Genomic DNA, 14,449 nt, shown 5'->3' on the forward strand with positions numbered 1-14,449 from the left:
TAAAAACAGGCCACAAGGCCTACACCAAGAAGAAGAAGAAGTTATTACCATATTCATTTTTATCTACTTGGGAATGAATCTTGGGACCTCCAGCATAGTAGCCAAATGTGCCAACTGTTAACATTGAAAAACCGTAGTAAATTAAATAAAAATATGTTTTAATTTTGACTACTTTAGACTTATTCTAGTCCCTTTCTGTACCCATGTAGTGCACAAGGCACTGCATCGTATAGATGCGGTAATAACTTGATGGTAATCATTTTAATACAGGGTCCATTCTTACTTTCATACAATTGTTAATTGCATAAAAGCAAGGCGATCAACTCTGCACTTCTTGAACCAGTCCAGGGTGATATTAAATAATATGAGAGCGAAAATCACTTGTTTATTTTGACCCCCCTGGGAATCGAACCCAAGACCTCCAGCACGGTAGCCAAACGTGCTTACTACTACTCTATGAAGGGGACATCTAAATTTACATATAAATATATACCAAAAGAGATCAACTGGACTAAATTCATTACCAAATTGTGTTATTACCATCAAAAGGTAAAAATAAAAACTAGTCATGTTCGCATTAATTAACTTAAAAGTGTTTTATTTTTATGTTTAAATCGTCAAGATTGTCCATTTTAATCCTTTTATTTTTACATGAAAGCGTAACATATTATGTACAGGTGGCGCAAAATTAATTACCCTATCAGAAGATTATAATTTTTGCAAACGGCGTTGTACGTCAATCATATTTGACATTTGTGAACTAGACAGCTGCAGTAAACAATCAGATTCAGGTGGCGCAAAATTAATTATGTAATTTTGTTTACAAATAACTTTTATATTAAATAAAATAAAAATGAAAAGATTTTAAATAATGGAAATTTTATTTACAACATTTGAGTGTGTCCAAATACTTGAAAAGAAATAAATGGAAATCTTTATTAATATATATTTATTAATTTTAATTTTATAAATAATTTTTTTATAAATTTATATATTTTTTTCTATTTAGTGGTAAAGATGATATCTGTCAAATGGCTGCCGCAAGTGATGATACACATTTGTGCCCGTTTCAATATGTTTGTATACTGCAGCTGTCTAGTTCACAAATTTCAAATATGATTGACGTACGCCGCCATTTGCGAAAATTATAACATCTTTCGAAAATGTGATTAATTTTGTGCCACCCTGTAAATGTGCCACTGTATTATAGAAAAATATTTTACTTTACCTAACTCGTAAGACTTGTAAAAATTGCATTAAATTATCATAAATAAACCTGAAAAACTTTTCATCTTTTAGTTTTTCTGAATTCTGGCCCATTTGTAACCTTATAACATCTTCTTCCAAACTTTATCCTATCGTGTATAGGGCAAAAAAGGTATAGGTAAAAATGGAATTTTGTTATTTGGATGGTATGTTTGAATTTTTTTACTTTACTTAAAGCACGGGTGGCCTTCCCGCGGCCCGCGACGCCCTTACGTGCGGCCCGGGGTCATGTATGAAGAATATATTTTTAAACCAGTGATATATTTGTGATACTCCCTTTGATACATCAACAAAATTTATGCTTTAAAGTATTATCTATGAGCCAAGTCATGCATGTTGTTAAGAACAGTGAACAATATCCGTTCGCACGCTCTTCAGCATTGCCAATTTAAGGCAATCTCAAAAATCTCAAAAACCAGTTAAGGTGTGCAACTATAACTATTGAAATCGATTTAGAAAAATTAAGTAAGCGAAGAGAAACTGAAATCTCGAACTGAGTGGTCATTGGTAAATTGGTTTTATTTAAAATAAATTTTCAATATTGTTTGATTTATGTGTCCTAATCAATAAATTTGTTTACAACATTTTGAGTGTGTCCAAATACTTGTTCACAAAATCTGGATTATCTCCAATTACAGGAGTTATTTTCATATTACTTTTTGACATCTCATCAAAGATGAAGAAGAATATGGAAGTCTGGGCATTTAAAATAACTCCTGTAATTGGAGATAATCCAGATTTTGTGAACAAGTATTTGGGCACACTCAAAATGTTGTAAATAAATTATCTGGTCAAATTATAAGCTTAAATAATAAAAATGAAAATGGTATTTTCTGGCGTTTCTCATGTGTGTGATTATAATCCAGGATTCGGACCTCACATACTAATATAAGAGTTTCTGCTTAGTAAAAAGCTTCTTTACATCTCACCAATAGATGTCTCTAGTGAAGTTCTAGTGATTCAAGAACAAGGTTTCTAAATTGGTTCATATATATAGAATTTCCAAGAATTTGAGTAGTGTGGTTGTCAATAATGGGTAGAATTGGTGAATGTTACATGTGTGTAAAGTGATCACTTAAACCAGCCGATGACGGTCGTCAGCCCCGTAAATGCCCAGACTTCCATATTCTTCTTCATCTTTGATGAGATGTCAAAAAATAATATGAAAATAACTCCTGTAATTGGAGATAATCCAGATTTTGTGAACAAGTATTTAGACACACTCAAAATGTTGTAAGTATGAAATACGTTGTTATAAAAAAAATATCTAATGTCTGTATGCCGCCCTTGGGAAAATTATAGGTCATCAATGCGGCCCCAGGTGCAATTTGGGTTGGCCAGGCCTGACTTGTGATATAATTATTATTGTTTTTTTTTGCTTCTATCTGTATCTCGGCAGTCCAAACTCAAAACACAGCAAGGGACATTTTTTTAAAAGAGGTTTTTTGCTTTTTTGGACTAAGTAGATTCTACTAAGTCCAAAAATGCAAAAAAACCTCTTCCAAAAAAAATGTCCCTTACTGTATTTTGAGTTTGGACAGCCGATCTCCTCTTAAATTCTTAATTTATTGTTACTACAATGTATTTTGTTTGTTAGAGCTAAAATCACTCGTAAACGAGTGAAGGCTTAGTGAATTTCTTTTTTTTTAATGTTATTTTTCATTTCATTCTCCCAGCTTTTTAAAAGGTTATACTGACCGCGAAAGTTTTTTCAGATATTCCTCATTTGGTGAAGACATCGAATGGAGCGACTCTTCTGATGTACGAAAAGTACACATACAGGGAGGGTTCGTTATTGGCCACCGGACTCAAAAGATGGTATTGTTCTTCACACTACGGGAAGGGATGTAGAGCCCATATTTACATGTCCGGAGAGATAATGACAAGTTTTAAAAACACCCAACATGCACATGAACCGGCGAGCTTGAACGCCTCTCGTGGTAGGGTCAAATACTGCACCATAAAATCTGTTAAAACTGAAAATAAAACATAGTAAAGAACCCACGGTGACCTACACTAATCACACTTTATATTGACGCATTGTTTGCGGGAAATGCTTAAAAGGTCACAGAAAAATCATGAAAAAGAAGAAGTATGTCTTCTTTTTCATGATTTTTCTGTGACCTTCACTGCTGGATATAGGCCTCTTCCCCTTCATTAAATTTCCTCCGGTTGGTTGCTGCTTGCATCCAGTTTTTACCCCCCACAGTGACTATGTCGTCGGACCATCTCTTTTGGGGCCTCCCGACACCTCTTTTGTTCTTCCAAGGTCTCCATCGTAAAATTCTTGGGGTTGATCTTCACATACTCTCCATTGTGAGATGCCTATAAGTGTTCTATCAGCTTACTTTTAGTAGAGCGCGAGATGCCAAAAAAACATTGTAAACATTGGAATGGAGTTTGCGGTCACTTGTGAGTAGTATACAGCTCTAATTAATAAACTAATTAAAGTCAGGGTTGATGATAAAACCACCCGACAACAATGTGTTAACTTGAAAGTGATTTGAGGTTTAAGTTGCTTGCCTGAACTTTCCAGCCAAGCCCTGCGAATATATTTTTTATATTTCTTGAATGTTTTTTATAAAGTTTATTTTTTATGTTTTTATTGTATCCATTTTAGAAATATTTTATGTAATTAATTATTAAGTATTGTATAATATGACAATATTTTTGGTTCTGTACCTATATAAACTGTAAAACAGGTTTTGGGGTCTTAAATTTCTTAGAGACTGTAGGTATATAATATAAGAAAATATTATGTGTCGGGTTGTGACCCGTGGTTAGTGTCGCGGACTCTTGAGTCAGAGTTTCTCGGTTTGAACCCACTCTACCACAATTTGATACCTATTTCTAGGCTCACAGAAATAGTATGAAATTGCAATATTTTTGTTAATACTAAAAAACTCAAAAATTACTCTTTTTGATAAATAATAATAATAATGGTGAAAATAAACCTACTCTTTATATCATGTTATAGTATACTATTAAAGATATATAAATATATGTATTTATAAATAGATGTGTTTGCATTTTTTTAACATTTGCTTTTTATAGAATATTAATTGTTTTGTTTTTATATAATTTTTTGACATCTCATCAAAGATGAAGAAGAATATGGAAGTCTGGGCATTTACGGGGCTGACGACCGTCATAGGCTGGTTTAAGTGATCACTTTGCACACGTGTCAATTCTACCCATTATTGACAACCACACTACTCAAATTCTTGGAAGTTCTATATATATGAACCAATTTAGAAACCTTGTTCTTGAATCACTAGAACTTCACTAGAGACATCTATTGGTGAGATGTAAAGAAGCTTTTTACTAAGCAGAAACTCTTATATTAGTATGTGAGATCCGAATCCTGGATTATAATCACACACATGCGAAATGCCAGAAAATACCATTTTCATTTTTATTATTTAAGCTTATAATTTGACCAGATAATTTATTTACAACATTTTGAGTGTGTCCAAATACTTGTTCACAAAATCTGGATTATCTCCAATTACAGGAGCTATTTTCATATAATTTTTTGACATCTCATCAAAGATGAAGAATAATATGTTTTGTTTTTATTTTTTATCATTTTTATCTTTTCATGCTTTTGTTTTAAAAAAATTGTATGAGAGAATTTAATTATAATATAATACAGTGGAACCTGGATATAACAAATCTAAAGCGATATCTCAACAAAGATGAAGAAGAATATGAAAGTTTTGGTTTTTGTTATTATTCTTCTTTATGTATATTGAGATACCAATATAAATAGCTCCTAAGTAGAGACACACCCAGAATTTATGAGAGGTTTGAACATACTCAAAATATTGTGAATTTAAATGGTATGTAAAAATTCAGTATGTTGAGTGATTTGTCATTTATTTGGATGGCTGAAAATGTTCACTCTCTTATTCATTGACCTCTATGTAACGAATTATATGGAAGTCAACCTCGTTTAAACTATTCATATAGTGTCAGGTTGTGTCCCGTGGTTAGTGTCGCGGACTCTTAAATCAGAGTTTCTCGGTTCACACCCACTCAACCACAATTTGAAACCTATTTCTAATAATGAGCCGCTTAGGCTCACAGAAATAGTATGGAACTGAAATATTTTTGTAAATAATAAAAAAAATTTAAAAAGTGGTTTGCTAAGTACAGTAAACACATCGTAATTGAAATATACTAATATTATCTGCATACTTTTATTTTATATGTTACTACATACTTTATTTTATTTATTGTTTCGGCATTAACTTTGTGGTAAGACATGTTACAATAATTAAAGAAAACACTTCGTTTTTTACCACTTGAGTTTTATTATAGACTACATGTTTCAGAAGTTAAACTTCCATCATTCAGTTACTATACAGACCTGAATGATGGAAGTTTAACTTCTAAAACATGTAGTCTATAATAAAACTCAAGTGGTAAAAAACGAAGTGTTTTCTTTAATTATTACTACATACTACGGTATGCATTAGTTACATAATGAAATTACGTATGCATATAAATATTGACATAAACTTACTTACATTTGTTACATTGTTAATGTGGTCTCTGTTATGTAGAGTTATATTTTTCATTGAATGCTATGGCTAGTTCAAGGCAATTTCGAAAGAATTGGACAAACCTTGTCTATCCTGGGCATCACGAATCAGCTCCTCGACACCTCTCATCCCGGTCCACTCTCGAATGTTCCGAAACCAAGAAAGCTGCCTTCTTTCAACCCCTCTGCGACCCGCAATCTTCCCTTTTATGAGCAGTTGTAGGATGGCATACTTTTCACCTCTCATTACGTGACCAAAATACAAAGTTTTATAGAACTTGATTGTTGTGAACAATTCTCTCTGTGCATTTGCTCTACGCAATACTTAACTAACTAACTAACTAACCATCACGTTGCTTCCCCGCAGGGGTAGGCAGAGAGAATAGAGCGCCACACCACTCTGTCCTTGCAAACATTCTTCGCCTCTTCCACGTTCATGCATCTCCTCATACATACCTGCCGATTGTTACGACTCCTAACCTGACCACTTTCAAGTATTTGGCATACCTGATCGTGCCATGTTTTTCTCGGTCTTCCTCTGCTTCTTTTACCGCTAACATTCGCCTCATAAATTTGTTTTACCGTTCTTTCCTCACATTCGTTCTACATGTCCAAACCATCTCAACACACCTTTCTTAATTTTATCGATAATGCTTATCTCAGCTTTGCATTCCTTCCTTATTTCACTATTCGCACATCTATCATACATCGTTTTGTCGCACATTCTTCTGAGAGATCGTAATACTTCATCATTACTAATCATATCAGTCCAAGATATTCTCAACATTGTTTGGTGGATCCACATTTCAAAAGCCTCCAAGCGGTTAGTGATATTGACGAAGAGGGTCCATACCTCGACACCATAAAGTAAAACTGACTATACTACATTTGATCATTCTTTGTCTGAGCTTCATATTTATATTATCGTTACAGAAAAGATCTTTAATTTTATTAAAAGCTACACGAGCTGCCTCTATTCTGCATTTGAAAAGAATATATATAAATATATATATATATATATATATATATATATATATATATATATATATATATATATATATATATATATATATATATATATATATATATATATATATATATATATATATATATATATATATATATATATATATATATATATATATATATATATATATATATATATATATATATATATATATATATATATATATATATATATATATATATATATATATATATATATATATATATATATATATATATATATATATATATATATATATATATATATATATATATATATATATATATATATATATATATATATATATACACCGCTGGACAAAAAAATTTACGAGTTTACTTGCTACCGCACGCCTTGACTTTACTGAACTCTTTTTCTAAGAAATCCTTTATCGATACCTCTTTCTTTTGTTCAATAAATTGAAGACACTTTGTGTCACCTTTCTACAATATTTACATTTCAAAATGTCTCAACAATTTTGTTTTACCCGCGTTTGAGGGAACATAACACAACAATCATGGAAAGTGCAAAGCAAATGTCGATTGCGATAAAATCCAAAATAATCACACTGTCGCAACAAAACATATCTAATTGTAAAATATCTCGTTGAGTTGGGTATTCAGAAGGTGCAGTGAGGTTTTTATTTAAAAAATTCCAAGAAACTGGATCCATAGAACGGAAAAAAGGAAGCGGATGGGGGCGCGCGACATCTGCCCGAGATGATCGCTTAATAAAAAAAATTGTTATGCGCGATCGATTTTTAACGGCACTTAAAATACACGCAGAGGTGCAGTCTACCAGTTAATCAACATTTTCCGTAAAAACAGTGTCCAGGCGGCTGTTGGAGCATGGTTTCCAAGCACGAAGTCCAGCAAAGAAACCATTACTGACGAACAAAATGCAGAAGGCTAGACTGGATTGGGCGAAGGAGCATCAGAATTGGACCTTGGAGGATTGGCAAAATGTTATTTCCTCCGATGAATAAAAATTCAACCTTTTTGGTCCAGACGGCAGAAAGATAGTTCGACGAAAACTTAGGGAAAGATACCATCCGACGTGCGTCACTCGAACCGTTAAACATTCACCCTACGTCATGATTTGGGGGTGCATGACAGCGTACGGTTAGGGACCTCTAAATTTTATACAGGGTACGATGAATGCCATCCAGGACAAAAAAGTGTTGAAAAACCATCTTATTCCAACAATCGAGGACATTACGCAGTATACCGCGGACCCGATTTTTCAGGACGATTTGGCGCCGTGCCATAGAGCCCGCACTGTGAGTACAAATATTTATTTTTTAATGCACTTTGTAGACCACTTGATAAATAATTTATTGTTTTTCTTACAGATCATTGAATACAAGGATAAAATTGGCTTAAAATCGTTGACGTGGCCCGGGAATAGTCCTGATTTGAACCCGATAGAAAATTTATGGGCGATTATGAAAAAAAAAGTTGGGAAAAAAAATAAAAAAACATTGAGGAATTAAAAAAAAACTTGATTCAAGTTTAGGAAGAAGAAATAACATCAGAAATTTAAGATTCGCTTTACGCTTCGTTAAATAATAGAATTTTACATGTTATAAAAATAAAGGTGAATTCACTATGTATTAAATATTTTTAAATGTTATAAATATGTTTAAATGTAAAATACCTTAATATAAAATAAAGCGATTAGAACCTTCTTCTTAAATATGAATTAAAAAATTACATGTCTTTTATTACTCCATCACAAACACTCGACCATAAATGAACCGTTATGGGTCTCTAAGGTTCGGATAATCTGATACCTGGTATATAATGGCAATTTCTTAGTACAATTCATGAGTAAGATCTTTCATTTTAACCTTGAAGTAACGAGTAGTCATCACATATGTTAAACAATACAAAAAAAACTAATTAAATATCAAGAATAATTAATTATGTGTCAATTTTAGTTTTTTTGAAGACTCGTAAATTTTTTTGTCCAGGGGTGTATATATTCTTTTCAAATGCAGAATAGTTGAATATTTTAAAAAATATATATAATGGCGTTGCATATTAAATATATTGCTTTTGCCAATGTCAAGTTAATTAAATAATATTACTTAATTATAAATAATATAGACTTATTATTAAACTATAAATTAATTCCGTTAATTTTTTTTTTTTAAATATATAAACAAACAAAGAAAATATGGTTAAGGTCTTCCTCTTCAAAACGACACTCGCAAATGGGGGAGTCAAAGAGACCAATCTTCGAAAAGAATTGTTATATATAAGAATTTGTAATATTGAGGTTCCACTGTACCATTAGTTATGTATTACTAAAAAAAATACAATTTTTTTTAATTATATTAATATAGCAAATCGAGCATACTTTTTGAATGAATTAATATGGATATATAAATATGTTTTAATTATAGTTTTTTACTGACCAAATTTTTTTTTCATTGACTCCTTTCCCCTCCTCCTGAATGGTGATCAGTCTTGCGCTCCACATTCTTGGATATGGGAGCAGAGCATATTTTACACATGTGAAGCAAATTTTGCTCAACATAATGAAGAAAAAAAAACATTTTTTTTCATTTGAATTTCTCATATATGTATAAATAATAATGTAAATGTTAGTAACATAGCTCTGTACGGTTAACCCTATGGTGGATGACTCCCGGGCAGACCACCAAAGAGATGGGTCAATAGCTGGGAATCGACATCGCAGGAGGCTAATCCCTCTTAAAAACAGGTTACAAGGCCTACACCAAGAAGAAGAAGTTTATTTGAAATCTCAGTTTCCTCAAGTAATTCATTGATTGCTTTTAAATTTTTACACAATGTTGCCTTTGAATACTATAATATATGTCTCTGGACGCTTGTCCACTACCCGGAATTTTACCGTCTGGCAATCCGGTTTTGAAAAATGAAAGCGACTATGACAGTTTAGCGTGATCGAATTTACGCGCAACATGTTCACGTACCGATCAAGAGCTCCGATCCGAAGAAAGATAGACAAAAGCACAAGCCAATTCAAGCCAATAATCGTTTTAAAACGCTAACTGACATGCCAGACGTTAAAATTCCGTGTTATTCTGTGCAGTGGCCTATGACAGGTGGAACAGATAAAATGATGTTTTTTTACCACAATGGCACCGCTATCTGTTGAAAGTAACAGTAACACACTCAAAACTAAACATTGCGTATGGCGGACAGCATGCTTCTTGACAGCTGCTGTCATTTAGCATATTCAATGGTTTTTATTGCATTGTTGATTAATATATTTATAATTCACAGCATTGTTAAATTAAACAGTTATTTTTTTTCTATTTAACTTGATTGAGCCATAGAACTGCATTGCCCGGTATATCAATCAATTATAAGTCTTATGAGTACGTAGTTCCCTGTAACCAATATACAAAATTGACTTACATAAAATTTGAGTTGCATAATGGTTTACGGTATGCATTACATATGTAACTCTGATTATTACTGTACTAGTAATTTTACCAGAAAGTATATACTTTACACTACTGGACTCCGAGAAGGTGAAGCTCCTATAACTAAGACAGGTCTCAAGCTACATGACTCACGCAGGTCTTGAGAGTGAGCTATGACACAGAGGGAGTTCACAATAGACCTAATATGGTCGCAGTGACATAAGGGATGCAAGATCCCTTGACATCTTTTAAAAAATAAAAAAAAGTATGTGCTTTCAACATAAAAATATAAAATTTCCCCTCATACATACTGGCATATTTTTTATTCGTTCATTTATTTTAATTATTAATTTTTTTCTTTCTTTTACAGCATTTTTTAGAACTAATAAAAAAGGTAATAAGATTTTGCTACTTCAGGGGCATACATTCTCCATACACCAATCAAACCTCAGTAATCGTAAGCTCCGATGGGCATGCACTTACAGATATAACGGATGTGCGGCTTCTGCGTTTACATATGATGACAGTGTTATCTCACATAAACCCAATCATAATCACTCTGTGAATGTTGAACGATTTTTAAATTATTTTCACCAGACTGAAAAATCTAATAATTCAACCTGAATTTGTTGATAAATATTTTTATGCTGTAGTAATCTATAGTTAGGTACTATAAGGGCGATTGTGCACTACACGGAATTTTACCGTCCGGCAGTCCGGTTTTGAAAAAGATGAAAGCGACTACGACAGTTTACCGTGATTGAATTTACGCGCAACGTGTTCACGCACCGATCAAGAGCACCAATCCGAAGAAAGATGGACAAATTCACAAGTCAATCCAAGCCAATCATCCGTTTTATGCTAACTGACGTTCCGGACTGTAAAATTTTGTGTAATTCCGTGCAGTGCACAAACGCCCTAATAATGTTTTATACATTTATCTTTATTTTGAACCTTGAGGTAAAGTATGCCAACCTCTAAGGTTCATATGGCAAATACATTATACAACATTCTTTTAACCCTTATCCTCACCCAATGGTGCAAAGGGCACTGCGTTTTACTCACGCAGAGTTATCTTGATTGTTACTTACATGAAGGCAAGGCGATCACTCCTGCACTTCAGGGACCAGTCCAGTGTAGTATTAAATAGATATTAGAATGTAAAATCACCAATATTTATTTTCACCCCCCTTGGGAATCGAATCCAGGACCTCTAGCACGGTAACTAAACACGCTAATCACTGTAGTTAAACACGGTAGCTAAACACCACAGAGGAGAACATATATAACATACAATTGAAATATATTCTCTTTTAATATTTTTTATACTAAATGAAATTTTGGACTTTTTAAGTCATTTTTCTTCTTTCGATGCCTGTCTAACCTATTGAAGTTTCTTCGGATGGATAATTATATATTATTCAGAAAGGATATCAAATTTCACATGATCTTTTATTTATGAAAATCCTAAAAATACTTTATTTTTTCTTGTTGGTTTAGACCAATTTTCTGGCCTTGAGACAATGATGTCTCCTGCTGGTGGACTCCCAGCTATACTTTTATCTCTTAGCAAGTCGTCCAAAATGGTGGGTTCGAGATGCACAAATCTCTTTTTTTCTTCCATTTCTGTAATTTAATTACAACAAAGCGCCCTTGTTGTCCACTAGCCGATTATATGACTGCTATTATAAAGACCGCAAGGTTCATAATAGCAATTTCCATTTTTTTCTAACGTAATGATACCGCACTTCATCATTTGTCTGTATTTTCACCACTTGATATGTCGATGGTTTAATCTTTGATAGGTCGCTTATATCATTACTACATGCTAACATAAATTAAAGATATATATATATACATATATATATATATATATATATATATATATATGTATATATATATTTGGTGGATCCACATTTCAAAAGCCTCCAAGCGGTTAGTGATATTAACGAAGAGGGTCCATACCTCGACACCATAAAGTAAAACTGACTATACTACATTTGATCATTCTTTGTCTGAGCTTCATATTTATATTATCGTTACAGAAAAGATCTTTAATTTTATTAAAAGCTACACGAGCTGCCTCTATTCTGCATTTGAAAAGAATATATATAAATATATATATATATATATATATATATATATATATATATATATATATATATATATATATATATATATATATATATATATATATATATATATATATATATATATATATATATATATATATATATATATATATATATATATATATATATATATATATATATATATATATATATATATATATATATATATATATATATATATATATATATATATATATATATATATATATATATATATATATATATATATATATATATATATATATATATATATATATATATATATATATATATATATATATATATATATATATATATATATATATATATATATATATATATATATATATATATATATATATATGTATATATATATATATATATATATATTGAAACAGGGTTTTATGTGTGAAAGTTTATTTATTGTTTTGTAAATGAACTAATGAAAAAAAGGTATTCTATTAATGCTGATACTCACAAACCCCACGGAATTACCAAAAGGAAGCAGTTTCAAATAATGAAACCACAATTTGCAATCATGAATACTGATGTCGTTATGGAGAGCCATCTAGTGCAGCTTCTTACGGAATAACAGTAAGTCCTCAACTTACGCAATTTCGACTTACATCAATTCGTACTTACATTATTTTAAAAATAAAATATTTCTCTAGTCAAAATATTTACATGTACTATTGGGTTGATAGGAAAGTGAGAGAAAAAAGAGAGATTCGGCACTGGCTCATGCCTTGCACCTTTTTCCTCCACCTTTACCGTCCACAGGATGTGATTAACAACTAAGTCATAATTTAAATTTTTTCCTTGTTAGTTGCGTGTGTGTTGCGATCGGGATTCTTTCCACGTTTCATTTGCATGTAGATCTATTCTGTTTTCAAATATCGCTCACTCTTTTCAAGAACATCAAAAATAAAAATTGACAATTTTCAGTTGTGCATGTTTTCGGAATGCCCAGAAAATGTACTATATCCCAGCAAAAGAGGCATATTTTTAACTTAATATTTACCCGCTACAGGGCAGAAAGTGTTGTTTTTGCATTTTGAAGAAAAGGTATTGTTTAATTTTTTTTTAAAATAAACAAGTTATTTTTCAAATGGAGAAAAAACCTTCAAAGATCTTTACCTAAAAAGATCTGTTGCATAGAAGAAAAATCAATTTATTTTTCATAAATTGTATTATATTTTTGTACTTTAAAAACGTTCTCCTGAAATATCAAGTTTTTTGATTTATGACGTTCTTGAAAGGAGTGAGCTATATATATATCCATTGAAACTATTGCATACCATAAATGTACAAAAAATCACAAATATGTTTTTTCGGAATTACACAATTTTTCAACTACACGAACACTATCAGAACAAATTTATCACGTAAGTAAAGGACTTACTGTACTAACTGTACTAACCTCTACCTTCCTATTTAGATCTATTATGCCCAGACCAATGTACGGCAAAACAATATATGATATATCGCTCACTCCTTTCAAGAACGTCATAAATCAAAAAACTTGATTTTTCAGGACAATGTTTTTAAAGTTTAAAAATATAATGCAATGTATTAAAAATAAATATCAAGCCACTTATTGAACTTTTTACTGTGCAACAGATCTTTTTAGGTAAAACCTGAAGGTTTATCCTCCATTTGAAAAACATTTAGTAAATTTAAAAAAATAATTTAACAATACCTTTTCTTCAAAATGCAAAAACAACACTTTCTGACGTGTAGCGGGTAAATATTAAGTTAAAAATATGCCGATTTTGCTGGGATAAAGTACATTTTCTGGGCATTCCGAAAACACGCACAACTGAAAATTAACGATTTTCGATTTATGACGTTCTTGAAAGGAATGAGCGATATGTTCGAATGGTGGTAAAAATGAATTGATTAATGTAGTATGAATTTGAAAAGAGTTAACACTAGTAAAATGAAATATTTTTTCATGACAAATTAAATTGCTAAGATCGGTTGTTATCTTCATGCCATGACATGATATTTTGCTGAAACTTACTTCTTCTCCGTCTTATTCCTCATTGCTGAGGGTTGTGACCCTTTCAGAAGCAATGACTCTTCTCCAGTTACCCCTTGACTGC

Source organism: Brachycentrus maculatus, unplaced genomic scaffold (assembly GCF_059751285.1).
Source record: "Brachycentrus maculatus isolate JH-2025_06_01 unplaced genomic scaffold, ASM5975128v1 h1tg000176l, whole genome shotgun sequence".
Taxonomy (NCBI): Eukaryota; Metazoa; Arthropoda; class Insecta; order Trichoptera; family Brachycentridae; genus Brachycentrus; species Brachycentrus maculatus.